The sequence below is a fragment of the Lepisosteus oculatus genome, unplaced genomic scaffold (genome assembly GCF_040954835.1).
Source record: "Lepisosteus oculatus isolate fLepOcu1 unplaced genomic scaffold, fLepOcu1.hap2 HAP2_SCAFFOLD_79, whole genome shotgun sequence".
NCBI lineage: Eukaryota > Metazoa > Chordata > Actinopteri > Semionotiformes > Lepisosteidae > Lepisosteus > Lepisosteus oculatus.
This window is the reverse complement of record NW_027168352.1, coordinates 647,501-672,178: the sequence shown is the minus strand read 5'-3', so window position 1 is coordinate 672,178 and position 24,678 is coordinate 647,501. Positions and strand designations below refer to the sequence as shown.

At 49.1% G+C, this 24,678-nt stretch overlaps 5 non-coding genes and 2 pseudogenes across 5 annotated transcripts; 4 read left to right on the top strand and 3 right to left on the bottom strand.

The window, feature by feature from the left end:
• Positions 1 to 3,413: 3,413 nt before the first annotated feature.
• trnad-guc (transfer RNA aspartic acid (anticodon GUC)) lies at positions 3,414 to 3,485 on the top strand. The gene has a single exon. It is a non-coding gene; the product is annotated as a tRNA-Asp (tRNA).
• A 1,154-nt stretch (positions 3,486 to 4,639) lies between these two features.
• Positions 4,640 to 4,711, bottom strand: trnae-uuc (transfer RNA glutamic acid (anticodon UUC)). The gene has a single exon. It is a non-coding gene; the product is annotated as a tRNA-Glu (tRNA).
• Positions 4,712 to 14,214: 9,503 nt separating this feature from the next.
• Positions 14,215 to 14,351, top strand: LOC138235396 (U1 spliceosomal RNA; annotated as a pseudogene).
• A 637-nt stretch (positions 14,352 to 14,988) lies between these two features.
• Positions 14,989 to 15,107, bottom strand: LOC138235388 (5S ribosomal RNA; annotated as a pseudogene).
• A 1,773-nt stretch (positions 15,108 to 16,880) lies between these two features.
• LOC138235391 (U1 spliceosomal RNA) lies at positions 16,881 to 17,044 on the top strand. Its single transcript, XR_011188114.1, has one exon. It is a non-coding gene; the product is annotated as a U1 spliceosomal RNA (small nuclear RNA).
• Positions 17,045 to 19,047: 2,003 nt separating this feature from the next.
• trnai-aau (transfer RNA isoleucine (anticodon AAU)) lies at positions 19,048 to 19,121 on the top strand. The gene has a single exon. It is a non-coding gene; the product is annotated as a tRNA-Ile (tRNA).
• A 5,087-nt stretch (positions 19,122 to 24,208) lies between these two features.
• Positions 24,209 to 24,372, bottom strand: LOC138235395 (U1 spliceosomal RNA). The gene has a single exon (XR_011188118.1). It is a non-coding gene; the product is annotated as a U1 spliceosomal RNA (small nuclear RNA).
• Positions 24,373 to 24,678: the final 306 nt, after the last annotated feature.

Genomic DNA, 24,678 nt, shown 5'->3' with positions numbered 1-24,678 from the left:
GTGTCCAGGCAGTGTGTCTCTCTCCTCCTCCTCCTCTCTGTCCTGTGGTGTCCAGAGGGTCAGTATTAGTGGGCTACACCCAGGCTCACTCACTGCGAGTGTGATCTCAGCAGAGTCTCTGTGCTCTTGGGACACTTGACTCACCTGTCTCTCTCTTTCTCTCCCTGTGCTGTCCCTCTCCTGCCCTCTCTCTCCCTCCTCGGACTCCAGCTGGAGGAGGTCCAATCACCACCTCCTGTGAGACAGAAGAAAAAGAAGGTGGGTAATGCTCTGATCCTCTCTTTACTCCTGTCCAGTGTCCAGTCAGTGTCCAGTCAGGGTGTCTGTATGAACCCCTCTCTCTCTCAGTGCAGTGTTCATGTCCTGGAGTGTCCAGTCAGTGTGTCTGTATGAACACCTCTCTCTCTCTGTGCAGTGTTCATGTACTGGAGTGTCCAGTCAGTCAGGGTGTCTGTGTGAACCCCTCTCTCTCTCAGTGCAGTGTTCATGTACTGGAGTGTCCAGTCAGTGTGTCTGTATGAACCCCTCTCTCTCTCAGTGCGGTGTTCATGTACTGGAGTGTCTAGTCAGTGTGTTTGTATGAACCTCTCTCTCTCTCAGTGCAGTGTTCATGTACTGGAGTGTCCAGTCAGTGTGTCTGTATGAACCCCTCTCTCTCTCAGTGCAGTGTTCATGTCCTGGAGTGTCCAGTCCGACTCTTAACGTGACTCTCCTGTCTCTGCTTCAGAAGCGCTGTTGCGTCTTTTTGAAGTCCCTGAGCTGCGTGTCAGTGGAGACAGAAGATCAGGACGAGCCGATGGAGGCGGCGGAGACCGTAGCGAGGGAGAGGAAGAGCGAGGGAGAGGAGGAGCAGGCTGCCGGGAAGGACAAGAAGAGGAAGAGGAGGTGCAGGTGAGCAGACAGGGGGGCGCCGCCCGGTCGTGTCTGTGATTCAAGGAGGAGTCTCCTCTTGCTGTTTGATGTCATGGTGACGTCTGTGTCTTTGTCCCTCACAACTGCAATAACAATATTCTTTCCAGGTTCCTTTCCTGGTTCTGTGCCTGCTAAGATCTAGACTGGACTGGACTGGACTGGAGTGGACCGGAGCTGAGGGACACCAGACGACTGGACTGGAGCCTAGGGACAATAGCCTGGACTGGACCGGAGCTGAGAGACACCAGACTGGACTTGACTGGAGCTGAGGGACCCCAGACTGTGCTGGACCGAAGCTGAGGGACCCCAGTCTGGACTGAAGCTGAGGGACCCCAGACTGTGCTGGACCGAAGCTGAGGGACCCCAGTTTGTGCTGGACCGAAGCTGAGGGACCCCAGTCTGTGGTGGGCCAAAGCTGAGGGACACCAGACTGTGCTGGACCGAAGCTGAGGGACCCCAGTCTGTGCTGGACCGAAGCTGAGGGACCCCAGACTGTGCTGGACTGAAGCTGAGGGACCCCAGACTGGACTGGACCGAAGCTGAGGGACACCAGACTGGACTGGACTGGAGCTGAGGGACCCCAGTCTGTGCTGGACCGAACCTGAGGGACCTGAGACTGTGCTGGACCGAAGCTGAGGGACCCCAGTCTGGACTGCACTGGAGCTGAGGGACACCAGACTGGACTAAAGCTGAGGGGCCCCAGACTGGACTTGACTGGAGCCGAGGGGCCCCAGACTGGACTGGACTGGAGCTGAGGGATATCAGACTGGATTGGACTGGAGCTGAGGGACACCAGACTGGACTGGACTTTTGTAAAGCATCAATAAAATGTTTTTAAAAAAAATCTGTTTAGCTTTTGGTTTTTTCCCTCCCCCCCCCCCCAGGGTTGCTGCTGGGAGAGGTGTGAGTGGGGCCAGCAGGGGGCGCTCTCACCCTGCGGTCTGTGTGGGTCCTGATGCCCCAGTATAGTGAAGGGGGACACTGGACTGTAAACAGGCGCCGTCCTTCGGATGAGACGTCAAACCGAGGTCCTGACTCTCTGTGCTCATTAACAATCCCGGGGTGTCTCTGGAAAAGAGTAGGGGTGTTACCCCAGTGTCCTGGCCTGATTCCCCCCCTGGTCTTGACCCATCATGGCCTCCTAATCACCCCCCTCTCTGAACTGGCTCCATCCCTCTGCTCTCCTCCCCACTGAGAGCTGCTGTCTGCTGAGCGGACTGGAGCATCATCCAGGTGGGGGCTGCACACTGGGGGGGCTGGAGGGGATCCCCCTGACCTGGGAGGAGCTCTGAGTGGAGGGTCCAGACTTATTAATTATTATTATTATTATTCGTGCTGCACTGGGCTTCAGTCCTGGCAGTGAGAGGGGGACTCTGTGATCAGTACAGATACTTATGACTGTCTAATAATACACGATACAAATGGAAAACAGGGTAGCGCTGTAGTTTTCACAACCCGGACTCGGGAAGGTACAGGTCTTCTCCCTTCGTCCGGAGCAATGTGAGAGGTCACCCCCTCGGGGCGCAGTATCCCCGATGCATCCCCCCACCACCACCACCCAAAACGACACACACTTCTGTGATGATTGGGAGACCCCGTTTCGACCAGCCCCTGCGGTGGAGGAAACGACCCGCTGGAGAGAACACGCAGACTCCACACAGAAGGGTCACCTCGGCATTTATTCCAACAGCAAAACAACAAAACGGTCTCCGAAAGAGAAGCGTACACCGGGAAAAACACGACGGGTCATTACAAATGGGAATAGGAGTTCTTTTTTTCTTTTTTTTCCGGACGTCAGTTGTATCGTGTCCTGGTGAATTCTCCCGTTTCGAACGGAGTTTAATGTCGCGTTTCTGCTTTATTAGAGAGAGGCACTGAACTTTGGGGAACGTGACATCCACCCAGTATTACTAGTAGGTTGATAAATACAAATGTTCTTTTTCCCCCCGTATTATACCTCGCGAAATATAACGATGGCCAACTCCTTAAGTCGAAATTTAAACCCTTCTCACGCTACAAGACACCGGACGTTTCCTTTTTTGTCCTCTTTGGCCTCCAAAATAAAAAAAAACTGGGATCCATCGTGGCGTTGCCAAACTAAAAGGTCAACCACTTTTCGGGCTTTCGTGCTGTCCATGATGAAACCGTCATGGTTGTGTAAGGATACGTTACGTCACAGACCGGCGGCGCTCGAACGTGAGGAGTGCCGTTACGTTTTTGAAACGGGCATGTCATCTCTGACAAGATCTCTGAAAAACCCAAACCTGTAAGATTCAATTTCAATTCCGTTTTTTTATATAGCGCCTTTCACAACAAGAATGCCCCAAGGCCCCGAACAAAGGAGTTGTTCCACATCCCCGCCACCCTCTGTGTACAGTAGAGCCCCCCCTGTCCTGACTGGAGGAACTCACCCAGCTGTGTCTGGAGAGAAGCCAGGGTATCGGCTTCAACCACAGGGCTGGGTCTGGACACGATGCCGGGGGTCGGAGCGTGCGATGTCTTCCTCGTTAGTATAGTGGCAAGTATCCCCGCCTGTCACGCGAGAGACCGGGGTTCGATTCCCCGACGGGGAGTAGCTTTTCTTTCACCTCCTTAGAGAAAGGACTGCCTTTCACTTCTCTGTTTTCTAACACAGCGTCGTGCACCTTTTCATTGCTCTCGCTTTCAGAGCCTCCGCACGGCACACGACTCGACATCAGGAAGCACATTGAAGTGAAAGCAGGGAGCGCTGCGACATGCACTGTGCAGATCCCGCCACACTAAGAGGTGAGTGGGTCTGTTCGATCCACAAAGAACGCTTTGATAAGCGTCAAAGGCAAGTCATTCCGAGTTGGTCGTTTGTGTTTTCCGTTCAGACGCGAAATGCTGAAATGATCTCTCGGCTCCTCGGTTGTCATTTCTGCTCCGTAAAGGAATCACAGCACGAGTCGGCTTCCAGCACGGTGGGTCGGGACACGATGCCGGGGGTCGGAGAGAGCGATGTCTTCCTCGTTAGTATAGGACCTGTCACGTGGACCTGTCACCTGTCCCCACCTGTCACGCGGGAGACCGGGGTACATCAGGACGCGCATTGAAGTGAAAGCAGGATGCGCTGTGACATGCACTGTGCAGATCCCGCCACACTAAGAGGTGAGTGGGTCTGTTCGATCACAGTGCTAGGCGAATCCCCAATCCCCTTTTGTGCGTGGCGACAAAAGAAGTCTGCTTCCGCCCAGTTTCGAACCGGGGACCTTTTGCGTGTGAGGCGAACGTGATAACCACTACACTACGGAAACGGTTGTAAGAGGTGCCCAGCGGCCCAGCGCTGAGCTTCGTCAATGCGATTCAGCTGCTTCCAGTGCCTTTATTGGAGTGCGCTGATGGACCGTGCTCTCTCTCCAGAGACCAGCACGCCTGTCATGGACGGAGCAGGAAAGGCGGCGCCACATTCTACAGCCCTCTCCACGCAATCGACGAAATCGGGCTACTGAAGTGGAGAAAATCGCCTCTCCAGAAAGTGCAAATATCATCTTGGAGAGTATAAATCCTATTGCCGAAGGTCAGCCCTGTCTACCAGAGTAACCCTCCCACCTCCTGCAGCGATGGTCAGCTCGTCTCACACGCGAGAAGTTTCGGTTGGAAACAAGCACCCCCTCTTCTCGCACGTTTTGCACGTTCGAGTAGTTTTAATGCAGCTCCTTCGTACACGGTGCTAATCTTTTGGAAAGCAGGATTCAAAACTGACACGTTCCCATACCGGGAGTTGAACCCAGGCCACCTGGGTGAAAACCAGGAATCCTAACCACTCGACCATATGGGAGCGAACAACCCCGCTGTTCCGGGCATCATGCAAGCAAACTACATAAATATGAGAAAACACGCAAGAGGTGTCACTCAGAGTGTCGAAGGGTCGATGTATACTGGGGCTCAGTTGAAATGCAACGTCAGGACTTTTCCGAATTATGTCACACGAAGAGAGCACAGCCTTTTCCGCCCTGCCACGTGTGTCTCGGTATCTCGCCGTGATCGTATAGTGGTCAGTACTTTGCGTTGTGGCCGCAACAACCCCGGTTCGAGTCGGGTTCACGGTAGGATAGGGGCGTCTGCTTTTACTACATGCACAAATGAAGGCAAAAAAAGCCAATCGATGTGAACGAACGGCGCTTTGCAGAGGAGTACTGCCTGACTGGATCGTTGATGAACGACAGAGGCCACTCCGACCTCTTCTCGGTTTTCTTCAATGACTTACTTAGGATCTTCTTCACATTCGCCCATGCAGGGGAAGCCAGTTACACCAAAGCAAACGCAGGAAAGTGCAATTCAAGCAGAGACCAGGAGGGACTTGTTTACAACGAGAGTGGTCGGAGAATGGAACAATGCGCCCAGCCCTGTTGCTGGAGCCGATTCTTGATGAGATCTTGGGCTCACTAAGAAGCCCCCGCTGGATGCTAATCTTTCTGTTGTTCTTGCAGGTCCTGCGCTGCTTTTGAGCCGACAGAGCTCGTCCTGGTCTGTCGGCACAGCCCAATTGCAAATGATCGGCTCCGCGTACAGAAGGAACGTGCGTTTGGTACAAGAGTGCATGAAGGCACCGGAAACACATTGGGAACAAATGACCGGTCGCTCAAGACCTCTGTGAAGTACAGGAGCGTGCAAAAAGAGGCTGTTCCCGCCCGGTTTCGAAGGGGGGATTTTTCGCGTGTGAGGCGAACGTGATAACCGCTGCACTACGGAAACGGTGTGAAAAGGAACCCACCGGCAGTGAGTATTCAACCTTATTGCATTACTGCTCCCAACCAGTTGATATCAATTTAATTCCTAAGGGTTATGTACTTGTTTTAAGTATCTCATGTAGAAGTTGTAAACAAGTTCAATTACGAAATGGTCTAAATGAATGATATACTGAACTTATGTCCTCTTGATATGTGTAACTCTTTGTAACTGAATAAATTTATATATTTTGTATTCTGATAACCCATAGAATGCATATTCTATATATTAACAAATGTATCCTCGTGTATTAGTACCTGTGTGTGTGTTGTTTGAGTTATGTCGCATGGTTGATTTTAAGACCATTAAAAGAATCAATTGTGTGATTTACTGCCACAAAAATAATTGTCCCAGTAAATGCCCAAACCCCTACAGAACTGGTGCCTCGTGAGAGAACACTACAACAGTGTGTGATATCCTGTCCCAGCCTGTGGAGCAGACAGCGAGCCTGTCTCTTAATAATACTAATAATACAGTGTGTGATTCCCTGCCCCAGCCAGAGGAACAGACAGTGAACCTGTCTCTCAATAATAATACAGTGTGTGATCTCCTGTCCCAGCCTGGGGAACACTGAGGCTGTCTCTCAATAATAATAATACAGTGTGTGATATCCTGCCCCAGCCTGAGGAACAGACAGTGAGCCTGTCTCTCAATAATAATAATACAGTGTGTGATTTCCTGTCCCAGCCTGGGGAACAGTGAACCAGATACTCAATAATAATAATACAGTGTGTGATCTCCTGTCTCAGCCTGGGGAACACTGAGCCCGTCTCTCAATAATAATAATACAGTGTGTGATCTCCTTTCCCAACCTGAGGAACAGACAGGAGTGAGCCAGTCTCTCAATAATAATAAAGCAGATTATGATCTGCTGTCCCAGCCTAAGGAACAGTCAGGAAAGAGCAGGTCTCTCTATAATAATAATACAGTTTGTGATCTCCTGTCCCAGCCTGAGGAACAGACAGTGAGCCTGTCTCTCAATAATAATTGCGCCTCCTGTCCCAGCCTGGGGAACAGTGAGCTTGTCTCTCAATAATAATAATACAGTGTGTCATTTCCTGTCCCAGCCTGAGGAACAGTGAGCTTGTCTCTCAATAATAATAATAATACAGTTTGAACTCCTGTCCCAGCCTGAGGAACAGTGAGCCTGTCTCTCAATAATAAAAATACAATGTGTGATCTCCTGTCCCAGCCTGGGGAACACTGAGGCTTTCTCTCAATACTAATAATACAGTGTGTGATATCCTACCCTAGCCTGAGGAACAGACAGTGAGCCTGTCTCTCAATAATAATAATAGAGTGTGTGATTTCCTGTCCCAGCCTGAGGAACAGACTGTGAGCCTCTCTCAATAATAATAATCCAGTGTGTGATCTTCTGTTCAAGCCCAAGCGAAGACACAGTGAGCCTATCTGTCAATAATAGTAATACAGTGTGTGATCTCCTGTCCCATTCTGAGGAACAGACAGTCAGCCTATCTGTCAATAATAATAATACAGTGTGTGATCTCCTGTCCCAGCCTGAGAAACAGACAATGAGCCTGTCTCTCAATAATAATAATACAGCATGTGATCTCCTGTCCCAGCCTGAGGAACAGACAGTGAGCCTGCCTCTCAACAACAAGCCAATGTGTGATCTCCTGTCCCAGCCTGAGGAACAGAGAGTGAGCCTGTCTCTCAATAATAATACAGTGTGTGATCCTCTGTCCCAGCCTGAGGAACAGACAGTGAGCCTGTCTCTCAATAATAATAATGCAATGTGTGATCTCCTGTCCCATTCTGAGGAACAGACAGTCAGCCTATCTGTCAATAATAATAATACAATATGTGATGTCCTGTCTCAGCCTGTGGAACAGAGAGTAAGCCTGTCTCTCAATAATAATAATTCAGTGTGGGATCTCCTGTCTCAGCCTGAGGAACAAACAGTGAGCCAGTCTCAAAATAATAATAATTCAGTGTGGGATCTCCTGTCCCAGCCTGAGGAACAAACAGTGAGCCTGTCTCAAAATAATAATAATACAGTGTGGGATCTCCTGTCCCAGCCTGGGGAACAGTGTGCCAGACTCTCAATAATATTAATAAAAATAATACAATGTGATCTACTGTCCCAGATTGAGGAACAGACAGTGAGCCTGTCTCAATAATAATACAGTGTGTGACCATCTGTCCCAGACCGAGGAAAAGACAGTGAGTCTGTCTCTAAATAATTATAATAATACAGTGTGGGATGTCCTGTCCCAGCCTGGGGAACAGACAGTGAGTTTGTCTCTCAATAATAATACAGTGTTATCTCCTGTCCCAGCCTGGGGAACAGACAGTGAACCTGTCTCTCAATAATAATAATACAGTGTGTGATCTCCTGTCCCAGACTGAGGAACAGACAGTGAGACTGTCTCTCAATAATTATAATAATACTGTGTGAGCTCCTGACCCAGCCTGGGGAACATACAGTGAGCCTGTCTCTCTATAATAATAATTCAGTGTGGGATCTCCTGTCCAACTCTGAGGAACAGACAGTGAGCCTGTCTCTAAATAATAATAATACAGCATGTGATCCTCTGTCCCAGCCTGAGGAACAGACAGTGAGCCTGTCTCTCTATAATAATAATTCAGTGTGGGATCTCCTGTCCAACTCTGAGGAACAGACAGTGAGCCTGTCTCTAAATAATAATAATACAGTGTGTGATCCTCTGTCCCAGCCTGAGGAACAGACAGTGAGCTTGTCTCTCAATAATAATAATACAGTGTGTGATCTCCTGTCCCAGCCTGAGGAACAGTGAGCCTGTCAATCAATAATAATACAGTATGTGATGTCCTGTCTCAGCTTGAGGAACAGACAGTGAGACTGTCTCTCAATAATAATAATAATACAGTGTGGGATCCTGACCCAGCCTGGGGAACATACAGTGAGCCTGTCTCTCTATAATAATAATTCAGTGTGGGATCTCCTGTCCAACTCTGAGGAACAGACAGTGAGCCTGTCTCTAAATAATAATAATACAGTGTGTGATCCTCTGTCCCAGCCTGAGGTACAGACAGTGAGCCTGTCTCTCAATAATAATATAGTGTGTGACCACCTTCTGTGGTCTGTTTCAAATCCGCCCGCGATGAGACACCGAGGAGAAATGAAGAGCCCCAGTCGCGCTAGAAAATCACCCGGGAAAGAGACTTTCAATGTAGGAAAAAAAAGTCGTTAGTAACAGACATAATATGTTTGTTTTGTTTTTTTAATCGCTGCGATGTGTGACTAAGCCCATACGACTAAGAGTTGCCCCCTTTGTCTAGATCTCCACTCTCTGAATAAAGAAGTGTCGTATGGCCCTGACACCCACCCCTCCATTTTCTGCATAAAGCAGTGTCGTCAGGCCTTGACATCCCACCCCTGCCACTCTCTGCGTAAATAAAGTATCGTCAGGCCCTGACATCCCACCCCTGCCACTCCCTGCGTAAAGAAGTGTCGTATGGCCCTGACATCACACCCCCACCACTCTCTGCGGAAAGCACTGTCGTATAGCCCTGACACCCAACCCTCCACTCTCTGCATTAAGCACTGTCGTATAGCCCTGACACCCACCCCTCCACTCTGAATAAAGCAGTGTCATCAGGCCCTGACATCCCACCCCCGCCACTGTCTACGTAAAGTAGTATCGTCAGGGCCTGACATCCCACTCCCGCCACTCTCTGTGTAAAGTAGTGTCATATGGCCCTGACACCAATCCCTCCACTCTCTGCATAAAGCAGTGTCTTATGGCTCTGAAACCCTCCCCTCCACTCTCTACATAAAGCAGTGTTGTCAAGCCCTGACATCCCTCCCCCGCCACTCTCTGTGTAAAGCACTGTTGTATGGCCCTGACATCACACCCCCACCACTCTCTGCGTAAAGCACTGCCGTATAACCCTGACACCCACCCCTCCACACTCTGCGTTAAGCTGTGTTGTCAGGCCCTGATATCCCACCCCCGCCACTCTCTGTGTAAAGCAGTGTCATATGGCCCTGACATCACACCCCCATCACTCTCTGTGTAAAGCACTGCTGTATGGCCCTGACATCACACCCCCACCACTCTCTGCGGAAAGCACTGACACCCACCCCTCCATTTTTTGCATAAAGCAGTGTCGTCAAACCCTGCCACTCTCTGCGTAAAGAAGTGTCGTATGGCCCTGACATCCCACCCCCACCACTAACTGTGTAAAGTAGTATCGTCAGGCCCTGACATCCCACCCCTGCCACTCCCTGCGTAAAGAAGTGTCGTATGGCCCTGACATCACACCCCCACCACTCTCTGCCGAAAGCACTGTCGTATAGCCCTGACATCCCACCCCTCCACTCTCTGCATAAAGCAGTGTCGTCAAGCCCTGACATCCCACCCCCACCACTCTCTGTGTAAAGCAGTGTCATATGGCCCTGACATCCTAGCCCGGCCACTCTCTGTGTAAAGCAGTGTCATATGGCCCTGACATCCCACCCCCACCACTCTCTGTGTAAAGCACTGTCGTATAGCCTTGACACCCACCTCTCCACTCTCTGTGTAAAGCAGTGTCATCTAGCCCTGACATCCCACCCCCTCCACTCTCTGAATAAAGAAGTGTCGTATGGCCCTGACACCCACCCCTCCATTCTCTGCATAAAGCAGTGTCGTCGGGCCCTGACATCCCACCCCTCCACTCTCTGCGTAATGCGGTATCGTCAGGCCTTGACATCCAACCCCCGCCACTCTCTGCGTAAAGCAGACATGTTACAGACATTTACAACAAACACATATTATAAAATATTGACATATACTGTAGGCGGCTGGAGCATTATTGGGAGACAGACTCACTGTTCCTCAGGCTGTGACAGGAGATCACATACTGGGCTGCCAGATCAACTGAGTTCCCTCCTCCCTCTCCCAGTAGGATTGGGACCCGTTGTGATTCTGGCAGGTGTGGGAACTCTGGGATTAGATTACTGAATTTCGGGAAGAATGTTTCTCTAATCCCAGAGTATCTGTCACAGTGCAGTAGGAAGTGCACCTCTGTCTCTATTTCTCCCCGCTGGCAGTGGGAGCACAGCCTGTCCTCTCTGGGCAGCCAGGTCTGCCTGTGTCGCCCAGTTTCTATGACCAGGTTGTGGTCACTGAGCCTGTACTTCGTCAGGGTCTGTTTCTGTTTGTTATTTTTTATTTTGGTCAAATATTCAGCTAGTGTGTATTGTCTGTTTAAGGTTCTGTAGCATTCCAGTTTATGTTGTGTTTGTGTGTGTGTGTCCCAGTGTGTGAGATATTGCTGTTTGATCTGTGCTGTGATGTGGTTGAGTCTGGGTTGTGGTGCTCTAGCAGTGCTGTCCTGAGGCTGGTTAGTGTCGGTGTCACTCACTGCGAGTGTGATTTCAGCAGAGTCTCTGTACTCTTGGGACACTTGACTCACCTGTCTCTCTCTTTCTCTCCCTGTGCTGTCCCTCTCCTGCCCCCTCTCTCCCTCCTCGGACTCCAGCTGGAGGAGGTCCAATCACCACCTCCTGTGAGACAGAAGAAAAATAAGGTGGGTAATGCTCTGATCCTCTCTTTACTCCTGTCCAGTGTCCAGTCAGTGTCCAGTCAGTGTGTCTGTATGAACCCCTCTCTCTCTCAGTGCAGTGTTCATGTACTGGAGTGTCCAGTCATGTGTCTGTATGAACCCCTCTCTCTCTCTCAGTGCAGTGTTCATGTCCTGGAGTGTCCAGTCCGACTCTTAACGTGACTCTCCTGTCTCTGCTGCAGAATCGCTGGTGCGTCTTTTTAAACTCCCTGAGCTGCGTGTCGGTGGAGACAGATGATCAGGACGAGCCCATGGAGGCGGCAGAGACCGTGGGTCAGGAGAGGAAGAGGGAGGGAGAGGAGGAGCAGGCTGCCAGGAAGGACAAGAAGAGGAAGAGGAGGTGCAGGTGAGCAGACAGGGGGGCGCCACCCGGTTGTGTCTGTGATTCAAGGAGGAGTCTCCTCTTGCTGTTTGATGTCATGGTGACGTCTGTGTCTGTGTCCCTCACACCTGCAATAACAATATTCTTTCCAGGTTCCTTTCCTGGTTCTGTGCCAGCTAAGATCTGGACTGGACCAGACTGGACTGCACTGAAGCTGAGGGGCCCCAGACTGGACTGGACAGGAGCTGAGGGACACCAGACTGGACTGGACTGGAGCCTAGGGACACCAGACTGGACTGGACCGGAGCTGAGAGACACCAGACTGGACTGCACCGGAGCTGAGGGGCCCCAGACTGGACTGGACTGGAGCTGAGAGACACCAGACTGGACTGGACTGGAGCTGAGGGACCCCAGTCTGGACCGAAGCTGAGGGACCCCAGACCGTGCTGGACCAAAGCTGAGGGACCCCAGTCTGTGCTGGACCGAAGCTGAGGGACCCCAGTCTGGACTGCACTGGAGCTGAGGGACACCAGGTTGGACTGGAGCTGAGGGGCCCCAGACTGGACTGGACTGAAGCTGAGGGGCCCCATTCTGGACTGGACTGAAGCTGAGGGACCCCAGACCCCAGTCTGGACTGAAGCTTGTAATTTTTGTTCTTTTGTTAAGCATCAATAAAAATTTTTTTAAAAAAATCTGTTTAGCTTTTGGTTTTTTCCCTCCCCCCCCCCCCCAAAGTTGCTGCTGGGAGAGGTGTGAGTGGGGCCAGCAGGGGGCGCTCTCATCCTGCGGTCTGTGTGGGTCCTGATGGCCCAGTATAGTGACGGGGGACACTGGACTGTAAACAGGCGCCGTCCTTCGGATGAGACGTCAAACCAAGGTCCTGACTCTCTGTGCTCGTTAACAATCCCGGGGTGTTTCTGTAGAAGAGTAGGGGTGTTACCCCAGTATCCTGGCCTGATTCCCCCCCTGGTCTTGACCCATCATGGCCTCCTAATCACCCCCCTCTCTGAACTGGCTCCATCCCTCTGCTCTCCTCCCCACTGGATCCCCCTGACCTGGGAAGAGCTCTGAGTGGAGAGTCCAGATGGATTAATTATTATTATTATTATTCGTGCTGCACTGGGCTTCAGTTCTGGCAGTGAGAGGGGGACTCTGTGATCAGTACAGATACTTATGACTGTATAATAATACACGATAGAAATGGAAAACAGGGTTGCGCTGTGGTCCCTTCGAAACGTTTTGAAATGCCAGAAGAAGTTTTCACAACCCGGACTCGTGAAGGTACAGGTCTTCTCCCATCGTCCGGAGCAAGGTGTATGGTGTCCTGGTGATTTCTCCCATTTTGAACGGAGTTTAATGTCTTGTTTCTACTTTATTAGAGAGAGGCACTGAACATCCTGTGATGGACTGGTGTCCTGTCCAGGGTTTGTGAGTGTGTGTGTCCTGTGATGGACTGCTGTCCTGTCCAGGGTGTGTGAGTGTGTGTGTGTCCTGTGATGGACTGGTGTCCAGGGTGTGTGTGTGTACTGTGATGGACTTGTATCCTGTGAAGGACTGGTGTCCTGTCAAGGGTGTGTGTGTGTCCTGTGATGGACTGGTATCCTGTGAAGGACTGGTGGATCACAATATTAATTCTCCTCCTTGATTCCCTCCTTCATCGCCAGAGTAAAAGCGGGACACGGCAGTAAAAGCTCAGCCCTGAGGGTGGTGGTCCTCTCGGCCACACGGGGGCGCTGTGGCCCCACGGGGGGGTTATGTTCAAGTCCCGCTGGGAATCGCACCGACGTGGCGGAGTTTGTGAACAATGGGAACAGTAAATTGGCAGAACAAATTGCCAATCTTAAACAAAAAACTGATGCAATGGAAGGACCGAGACCTCACCATGACAGGGAAGGTGCTGGTCATCAAAGCCGAGCTCTTGCCTGTCTTGAATTTTCTGGCTTCTACCTTCCCAATCCCACACCGTGTTGCGGCGGTGCTGAGGAGATTGATGTTTCAATTTCTATGGGGTGGGAAGCAGGAAAGACTCAGAAGGGAAATAATGTACAGGCCGCTACCCTCAGGGGGGAAGTCTGTCCCAGATATTGCTACGAAGCTGCTGTGCATTTTCCTGGCCTCTGTGCTGAGAGGCTTTGCAACAGCACCTGCAGCGCGTACCTGGACTTATTTTTCCAGGCTCTGGGTAGGTAGGGAGGTGTTCAGAGTGTGGGGTGTCAGACCCAAGCTGGACGTCCCACTCTCTGACAAATGCCCTGCAATTTATGGGACAGTTAAAAGTTTTCTAAGATCTCACCCAATTGGCCATATTCCCCTCCGATGATTCAAAGGCATAGAGGTCCCAGTCAAGGCAGCAGGTAGCCTGGCCCTGTTCATCACCCGAGAGAACTATTACCTCAGAGATCTGTGGAGAGAAGGGAGGGAGGAAGCAGAAAATCTGTGGGAAATAGAGAGCATAGGTCAATATCTCAAGAGACTGTGAAAAACATTATCATGTTTAAGTAAAGAATGTGATTTGCACCAGAAAAAAAGAAATTGTTACTATGTAACTGTTACCGTGTCAAAATGTAATGAGATGTGATCATATATACTGTTTTAAGTATGTATATTAATGTAAAGCTTTCTGATTTGTGATGTCCTGTATTTTATTGTGAAAAGAAAATAAAGTTCTTAAAAATAAAAAAATCAAAATCGGTTCACCCAGGGCGAGGCTCGGCCATTGCACTCCGGCTGTGCTGACCCCTGCGAATTCCCCAAATGTGGGAATCTCGACTGCATAATTTCTGGTAGTGGGGGACTGCGTTCGCGCTCTCCCCTGATGTGCTTGGTCCAAAATCAGATACGGGAGGGTTAGGACACCACGAGCTGCGTGGCTGCGGAAGGATCCCGGTTCGACAGGAGTGGACGCCGCTGCTGGTTCTCGCTGGCTTTTAGTTAGGGGTCCGGAGAAGCATCTCAAGCTAGTTCCACTACTCCTTCTGGACGTTCATTCCCTTTTCAAAGTCAGTCGTTTTGCTGTAGTCTGCGTTCTTTAGGCTGATTATCGAGGTTAGCCTTTATTTGGTCATGGGGGGCCTCGGTACTGTATGCTGAGTCTAAAGACAGTTTCACCCGTTTTCTGATTGCTGGGTTCTGTACCAGTGCAGACATGTCAAACAGTGAATGGCTGTACCTCTATTGTATCCGTGCTCAATGAATGAAATCGGTAACAAATGAATATATGTCTAGTTATACGAAAAACGAGTGGTTTATCGACTCATCTTCATTTGCAGATTTAGAGGCAGCTTCGATATTCGTATTACAGACGGGTTTTTTTTTTTTGAATATGGGTCACACACATGCCACAGCAACAAAACATCTCTGGAGATGAGGCTATAGATCACCTTTCCATCCTGCAGGTTTTCCTCCCAAAGCCTACGGCACCAACAGCGACCCCTGCTGGCCGGGAGAGCAAAAGCTTAAAGCACCTGGTATTCCCAGGCAGTCTCCCATCCAAGTACTGACCAGGGCCGACGCTGCTTAGCTTCCGAGATCAGACGAGATCGGGCGTGTTTAGGGTGGTGTGGCCGTAAGCGAAAGCCCCGGCGCCTGACTCGCTACTTGAAGCTGTGTGTGGTGGGGGTTCCGTGCCCCCCGAGCGGGACTGAAGGATCGTTCGTGTGCAACTCTTTGGAAAGGAGCTGCTTTCCAAATCGCATTGCGTGCCTGGATGTTGGCGAATGCGTTCCCTTGTGTTGGCTCGTCCCGCACTGGAGGAGCACCAGGCAAGTCTTCACCAGACAAAAACCTCCAGTGCACAGCACTCTGAAAACATTTCGGGGTTTTCGCGTGTTTATTTCAGCACGTAAAGCGCACCGGTCCAACACGTCGGCCGGGCGCGCGCCGTCTCCGCCCTCTTGTGGCCTTGCGGCGTCAGAGCAAGAGGCTCCTTCTCGCTGCCCTTCCGCTGTGTTGCAGGGCCCCGAGAGGGAACCCGGAGCGCGCACTTTGTGGGGGGCGGGGGACCACGTTCGCGCTCTGCCCCCGGTCTCTTGCGCAAGTACTAAATCTCACGGACAGGGGGGCCTCGTCATTGATTGTTACAGGTGAGACGGGGATTAGGAGGAGACCCCGACTGATGGGTAAAGGGGAGCACTAACACCAGAGGGACACCCCCGGCGTCTTTTTGAGAGACGCCCTGGGGTTTCCTAATGGCCAAGGAGGGTCAGAACCTCGGTTTGACGCCTCCCCCGAAGGACGGCGCCTGTTTGTGCAGCAGAGTGTCGCCATCAGGAGGCTGGGGCGTAAGAGAGCCACACAGCCCGCAGGGTGAGCGCTCCCTACTGGTCCCAGTCACACCTCTTGCAGGAGCAGCAGCAACCGGAGCTTTTCCGGGGGGGAATCTCCCATCCGGGTGCCGGCCAGGCTCACACCTGCTGGGCTGCCCCGGGGGTGAGCCCAGTCGAGAGTCGCAGGGCCAGATCTAGCCACCGGGGAGAAACGATACAAGTGAAGGATTGCTCGGCTCTCGGCACTTGAAAAGACCGACAAATGTCTCGTTCCCGCCGGAGCTGAATGTACCCGCATGTGTGGTGTCGTCTTCTTCCCCCGCCCCGCTGTGTTTGCTGTATTGTCTCTGAAGCCGGCCCCCCGAGACGAGACGGGCTGTTCCTGTGCCCCAATTAACACTTTACAGGTGCCATTCCCCGGCATTGTGGCCATTGTCGGTGCTCACACGCGATAAGATAAGGCGGAGGAGAGCGGGGCATGCCCAGCGGCAGACATTCAAGGAGGGGGCAGTGCGAGGTGAGGTGAGGTGCGACACGCCGGAGCCCCGACGCAGCTAATGCGGAGCACTTGTTGGACTGGCATCGAAAGGACGTGTGCGCACGGAGCGAGCCTCCCCCCCTCCCGAACTTTCTCCCCCCCTCCCGCTGCAGGAGTTGTGTGCACTGCAGCGGTGCCGAGAGAAAAGCACAGAAGGTAGCAGGCTCTGGAGAGCAGGTAAGAGACGGAGCCTTGTGGGCAGGCGAGCAAGCCCGTTTTTTGGAAATTGCTGAAAAGGTTTGTTCGGTGTGTGGCAGGCGCACGTCGCGAGCTTGCGTGGCGATCTGCTGGTCTGGAGTTATGCAAATGAGGCCGAATTGCATCCCAGGACATGCTGCGAATGCGCAACGGCGACTGCAGATGTGTAGGAAACGGCGCGCTCGTTTTCTCGTTTTGCCCACACTTTTGAGTGTTAGTGTGGCGTGTGAGTGTGTGAAAGAGTGGGCCCAGCAGGAGGCGGTGGCGTGCGGGGCGAGGAGGTGGCCTAGGCTGCGCGATTTGTGCTGTGGGTGCGGGCCGCTTGCAGGGGCCTGTACAACTCATACTTACCTGGCAGGGGAGATACCTTGATCAAGAAGGAGGTTCACCCAGGGCGAGGCTCGGCCATTGCACTCCGGCTGTGCTGACCCCTGCGAATTCCCCAAATGTGGGAATCTCAACTGCATAATTTCTGGTAGTGGGGGACTGCGTTTGCGCTCTCCCCTGATGTGCTTGGTCCAAAATCAGATACGGGAGGGTTAGGACACCACGAGCTGCGTGGCTGCAGAAGGATCCCGTTTCGAAAGGAGTGGACGCCGCTGCTGGTTCTCGCTGGCTTTTAGTTAGGGGTCCGGAGAAGCATCTCAAGCTAGTTCCACTACTCCTTCCGGATGTTCATTCCCTTTTCAAAGTCAGTCGTTTTGCTGTAGTCTGCGTTCTTTAGGCTGATTATCGAGGTTAGCCTTTATTTGGTCATGGGGGGCCTCGGTACTGTATGCTGAGTCTAAAGACAGTTTCACCCGTTTTCTGATTGCTCGGTTCTGTCCCAGTGCAGACATGTCAAACAGTGAATGGCTGTACCTCTATTGTATCCGTGCTCAATGAATGAAATCGGTAACAAATGAATATATGTCTAGTTATACGAAAAACGAGTGGTTTATCGACTCATCTTCATTTGCAGATTTAGAGGCAGCTTCGATATTTGTTTTACAGACGGGTTTTTTTCTTTTGAATATGGGTCACACACATGCCACAGCAACAAAACATCTCTAGAGATGAGGCTACAGATTACCTTTCCATCTAACAGGTTTTCCTCCCAAAGCCTACGGCACCAACGGCGACCCCTGCTGGCCGGGAGAGCAAAAGCTCTGTAGTCGTGGCCTCTGTAGTCGTGGCCGAGTAGTTGAGGCGATGGACTTGAAATCCATTGGGGACTCCCCGCTCAGGTTCGAATCCTGCCGACTACGGCGTCTGCCGCACGTCACCTTGTGCCTGTGCGGCAAAGGCGAAGTGCCGCTTCTCCTTTCCTGGTACTATAAAAATGCTACATCGCTTGCTCCTGCTTCCATGGAAAGCAGTTCTTCAGGTAATTCTACTCTCTTACCAAAGCTGTTAGGTTCCTTTCCGTGGTGAGATGGGTTGTCATGCAACGCTGCCACATAGTGCCGACAGACAACTGTGTTGCGGGAGAAGAGAAAAGTGTTTGAAGATTTAAGAGTGTCTTAGGTGGAGCCAAAATCAAGTGTCACAAATGCAAGTGGGAAGATTTCCAATGTTTAATATGGTCAAAATAAGCGGAAGTTACCAGCTTGTCCGGCACAGTCTGCCATGCTTTTGTCATATACTGTAAAGTGGTGTCGAACTGGGTGTTGAACTGGAGCCTCACCATTTGCAAATGTGAGGCTCCAGTTATACATCGAGTGTCACAGCGCGCCTCTTTGCTGTTCCTGGTGGTTTTAAAACGCCCAACGCTTGTACCCGCTGCCTGGGAAATAAGTTCTTCAGCGTCCGCGAATGGCATTTTGCAGCTGGAAGCAGATGTCGACGCGTTTTGCACAGAGCACCAAAAAAGCGTCTTTTTTGAAGGCCCAGGCACCGAGCATTGGTGGTTCAGTGGTAGAATTCTCGCCTGCCACGCGGGAGGCTCGGGTTCGAGTCCCGGCCAATATAGTGGCTTTTGCACCGAGCGGCTCCATCACTTGCATCCCCTTGCAACTTGCAACTGAAAACCCACTGAAGCTAAGCAGGTGTGAGCCAGGTCAGTACCCAAATGAGGGTGAGCTACAGGGAAAAACAAAGCTTCCAGCTGGAAGCGGTGTTAATGGTGCCGGCGGGGGGGGGGCGCTCACCCTGAGGTCTGTGCGGGTCCCGATACCCCAGCATAGTGACGGAGATGCTGTGTTGTAAAAGGGCGCTGTCTTTTGGATGAGATGTAAAACCGAGGTCACAGCGCTCTGTGGTCATTCAAAATGACCACCAAAACCTTTGACAAAAGCTCTTGGTAATTGATGGTCTTCAATAATGCTTCTCCTTTAGGTACATTTTAAATCAGCTGAAAAATGCTGTGAAATGGGGGGGCACTTCAGGCCAGTGTAGGATTTGGGTTACAAGAACCATGAAACTGCACGAGAAAGCCCGTACACTGAATTACACGGCTTTCTATTCAAAGGAGGAAAAAAGAAATTCCCTGAGTTTGATTTTTTGCAGCACAGAGAGGAGCACTATCGTGAGGCCGGTTAGCTCAGTTGGTTAGAGCGTGGTGCTAATAACGCCAAGGTCGCGGGTTTGAGCCCCGTACGGGCCAGGTCTAGGTCTAGGTCCAGGTCCAGGTCCCTGTTTGTGAAACAGGCAAATGACTGTCTCAGGGGCCCATTCCTCATTCTCAAGACACATGTATGCAGTATGTACACCATGCATTGAGCAATAGGGACTGAATACACCACAGGTAAGGTTAGAAGTCATTCTGAGGTGCCACATGTGAAGGATACAGCTAGGCATCCGAAATGTAGGGTTTGAGACCCTTCAGGAGTACTGCATCCTTTGAGACAGACCCGTGCATGTTAAACAAATGATCATTTCTTTCGGCATTAGGGACTAAATATACTAAACATATGATGCTAAAATGTTATTTTCACATATATTAATGTAATAAATGATTGCTTATGCTTTATAAACAAATCTAATTAAAATAAAAGCTTAAGTTTTGTATTTATCTTGTACCATAGAACATGATTTTCTTTGTATTTCAAGCCCACAAAGTGTCCAAATGACGCACTACATGATATAAGGAAGATTATCACATGCATTTCGGTATTATCTTTCTTATGAAAATGCATTCCTTTCATTACCTTTTACTTTTTAAAATGAACTCAAATTGAGTATAATGTAATAATTTAAGTAGAATAGATTCTAATAATATAATGATCCAGTGTTTTGCACTACTTCACTGCTTCACCGCTCTATGCCGTCTGGAAATAAATCCTCAGACTGCTCACTGCCCTGGGCTTGTACCAATAAATTACAGGAGCACATCTATATATCACTGCGTTGAAGCAGGAGACACACAATCACTGCAAACACATCCTAAATACAGTGTTCCAGCACCTTTGACCTCATCCAGAGCGTATCATTTCTTGAAAGGGATTGCTGTCCGAATGCACATCTGAATCCCAAACAGAATCTCTAGTAAAATACTATCATTTGTGAAACAGGCAAATGACTGTCTCAGGGGCCCATTCCTCATTGTCAGACACATGTATGCAATGCTTTCACCATGCATTGAGCAATAGGGATTAAAAACACCGCAGGTAAGGTTAGATGTCATGTTCTATGATCATTTCTTTCAGCATTAGGGACTAAATATACTAAACGTATGATGCTAAAATGTTATTTTCACATATATTAATGTAATAAATGATTGCTTATGCTTTATAAACAAATCTAATTAAAATAAAAGCTTAAGTTTTGTATTTATCTTGTACCATAGAACATGATTTGCTTTGTATTTCAAGCCTACAAAGTGTCCAAATGTTCTATGATCATTTCTTTCATCATTAGGGACTAAATATACCAAACGTATGATGCTAAAATCCTGAGAAAAGGATGTGCTCCATCTCGTCAGTAGATTGGATTCCAAAACTGATTTGGGTCAATATACATTACCTTTGAAATTAAAGTACAGTCTACTGTAGGGAACCATCAACTTAGAAAGCATTGGCCTTCCCTGGGGGTCAGGTAGGTGCAAAAGATAAACCTTTATCCTATCTTTATCTTAAGATAAGTGGCCAAGCAGTATTTTTCCAAGTTTCACCAAGCTCATCATGTTGCCATAGTAGACAAAGTTCTATAAAATGTTAAATAACTTTAAAAAAAGCATCTTGGTCTTACAGTACTGTACAAGGTGAATTAAACTGTCCCTGGTAATAAAAAGTAATTAGAAGCATCTCAGAAACTTTATCTCTAGAAACATTAGCTGTTTTATATCATGTAATTTAGTGTGATGTTGTCAGAATTCAAGGACATTATCACACACAGAAATTGGTTCAGTTAAATCTAAAAACACAGCTAAACATGGGTTTAAATGTAACAGAAGTCTTACCTCTTGTCAAAAGATTTAATTCAAGAAGCGATGTAATAAATGATTGCTTATGCTTTATAAAGAAATCTAATTAAAATAAAAGCTTAAGTTTTGTATTTATCTTGTACCATAGAACATGATTTTCTTTGTATTTCAAGCCCACAAAGTGTCCAAATGACGCACTACATGATATAAGGAAGATTATCACATGCATATCGGTATTATCTTTCTTATGAAAATGCATTCCTTTCATTACCTTTTACTTTTTAAAATGAACTCAAATTGTGTATAATGTAATAATTTAAGTAGAATAGATTCAGGTAGGAAATATAGAGTCATGATGTTTATGGCTGACATCATTTCACATGGGTGAATTTTAAGCTAAGAAATAAAAACATTTACAATTAAGATACCATTGCTTAATTTTAAATGCCTTTAAAAAATAAATACCTCCTGAGAATAATTTGCCACTCCCATATCCTTGGTAAGGTACTGTTTGAATCCAATCAGGAGAGGAGCATCCAGGGAGTGCTTTCTATAGAGTCCAGCTTGGGCCACTCTCTTCCGGCCTGCTGATACTTTTTAACTACTCAGGGCCTGTAAGGATATAAAACACCGGTTTAAACATTTTATACCTATAAGACAAATTAGAATTTTAGTAAAAAATAGATACATCTGAAAAATAAAAAGTCTTACTGCTGATAGAGTTCTTCAGAGCTCACATCTTCCCCTTCCTTATCCGCTTTTGTTTCAGTTTCTAGAGCAGCCTCTGGCATCTCTTCCTCCTGGACAGCGGCCTCTTGCTCAGGGCCGCTGGAATGCAGGTAGATTCTTTTCAACATGCTTTTACATAATATGTTGTAACAATGATTTCAAAAAGAAACTACAGAAGACTTACAGATTAAAAATATCTCACCTTGCCAATGTGTCTTCAGGCTTCCCATGTACAAAAAGGCCCAAGGACTCTAGCAGTCTTACAACCACTATCCTGTTTGCCTCACCAGACACGATCTCTATTCTGTGGTAATCCACGATGACCCCGTTCTTCAGGTGATTCATCATGTCCTCCCTCGCCTGTTGAGAGGCCATCCTGATCTCTTCTGCCGTGGCGTGCTTCATACACGCCCTCTTCAAGTGAGCAGGAAGCTGATCAAGAGTATTCAGGCACATCTTGCACACCAGGGGAATCCTCGCGGGTTTCCTTTGAAAATAAATCATACCATCTGTGTATAGAAACAAGCTAAAACTGATTTCTTAAATTATCCTTAATTTTCTCTCTCATAGTTTGAGCATAATGATTTTATTGCATTTATATAAGAATTGCTCATTGCTCCAAAATAAATAATGGTTTCATAAAAAAGTGAACACTTACTTGGTCTCAGTCACAGACTTTCCAATAGAAGCCATTGTGGAGTTCAGCAACTGCAGGTCCTAGAAGTGGGGAAGGAATTTTAAAAGAGAAATTGAATTACAATACAGAAGGAATGGCTGAGGGATCACTGAAATATATATATATACAAATTCCAAAGACTGAGTCCATATAGAAACAACTACCTTTCATTTTCAGTATAAGAAAAAAAAAACATTATCTTCCAAAGCATCATAAAATTGTCCCTTCTTCCAGACTCTACTTCTCTCTTGTAGTAGTATAGCAGACCTTTCCAGGTGAGCAGATCACAGAGTCCGAAATGAGCTTCCTCCATCAAGCAAAGTACCTGAACATGACTCTGTCTTCATAAAAGCGCCCCTGTAATAAAGAAATTAAATCCGAAATCAAGAGGGCAGTTGCCTACTGAAATACAAGAAGTCATCAATTTTAACCTAGCAACACATTAAAGGTTGCATCTATACAAGTACGATTCTAGAAATGCTCACCAGATTACGTTTTAAGAAGGAACTGCGCCTCAGGTTCCGCCGAGATCTTAACTCGGATGGCAGGATTCAGAGTCCGGAGTGCGGACTGATGGCGCACGGAGGGTCCATATACTGTGGATCCCTCAGTGATCTTCCGCGTGTTCAAACCGCCAGCGTGTGACTCCCCTGTCCCCGTGACCTCATTGCTCTGCTCTCTCCTCTGTGCAGCTGAGCCCGACTCACGGTAAAATGGAAAAAAATATGCCCTCGACGTGAGATTTATTCTGGAGCGAGCCAGTGTTGCGCATAGCTGCCTTCAAAGCAGTTAACCCAGGTTCGATTCCCAGCCAACGCAGTTGCGAATGTTTTCAAATGCTGTCATGAGCCTTGGATTGTGACTAGCAAAGCGAAGCCTTTTGAAAGAGCTAAAGCACTGCAAAACGGAATTGAAGGAGAATCTTACAGGGGATTCTGAGCAGTGTCTGCATACATGCAGTCAGATAAAGGTGCTGAAAGCTTGAGCTACTCTCAATGTCATGCTGCCCTTCCCCGGAGTAAATCTGTTACATTGAAAGAATGCTTCTGGCAGGCTCAAAAAGGGAACCTTGTTAATTGGAGAAATCAATGATTTCGAATGAATTCTGTATGCGTTAAAAGACAGCTATACACAGAAAACATGCAGGACACTGCTCATGATGTTTCCCGAGCCGAAACACAGTGCGTTTTTTCAAGCCATTTGACAAAGCCCACCCACTGAAAACTGCAGCAGATCGTGTAAAGACGTTCAACTTTGTAACTACTGCACGCACAGGAAGCAGAATAAATTCCTCTTTTCAAACTGTCAAAGGTTTGCTTTGCGAACGCTGCAGGACATCGCACAATCTCTTTTGAATGGGGACAAACGATTTCTTATGGGGCGCAGTAAGTACAGACGTTTAAAATTCTCCACTCATGCCGACGATGCAGCATGAAGAAGTGCAACCTAACGTTTGACAGACAAAAGCCAGGCGCCGCTACGAGCAATATGAAATCATACTGACAGCACACGGCGTTTCGCGCTGACACAAAAGTAATCTCGACAGACGCTGTTCTCTGCATAAAGCTGAAAGAGCTAAAGAGCGTTTCTGTTGAGACGTAACAAGCTCGTTTCTTTCTACCATGATATCACCGTGACCAAATCTGTCTTTAAACACCTTGCGCTGATGTGCTTGGTCCAAAATAAAGGCTAACCTCGATAATCAGCCTAAAGAACGCAGACTACAGCAAAACGACTGACTTTGAAAAGGGAATGAACGTCCGGAAGGAGTAGTGGAACTAGCTTGAGATGCTTCTCCGGACCCCTAACTAAAAGCCAGCGAGAACCAGCAGCGGCGTCCACTCCTGTCGAACCGGGATCCTTCCACAGCCACGCAGCTCGTGGTGTCCTAACCCTCCCGTATCTGATTTTGGACCAAGCACATCAGGGGAGAGCGCGAACGCAGTCCCCCACTACCAGAAATTATGCAGTCGAGATTCCCACATTTGGGGAATTCGCAGGGGTCAGCACAGCCGGAGTGCAATGGTCGAGCCTCGCCCTGGGTGATCCTCCTTCTTGATCAAGGTATCTCCCCTGCCAGGTAAGTATGAGTTGTACAGGCCCCTGCAAGCGGGCCGCACCCACAGCACAAATCGCGCAGCCTAGGCCACCTCCTCGCCCCGCACGCCACCGCCTCCTGCTGGGCCCACTCTTTCACACACTCACACGCCACACTAACACTCAAAAGTGTGGGCAAAACGAGAAAACGAGCGCGCCGTTTCCTACACATCTGCAGTCGCCGTTGCGCATTCGCAGCATGTCCCGGGATGCAATTCGGCCTCATTTGCATAACTCCAGACCGGCAGATCGCCACGCAAGCTCGCGACGTGCGCCTGCCACACACCGAACAAACCT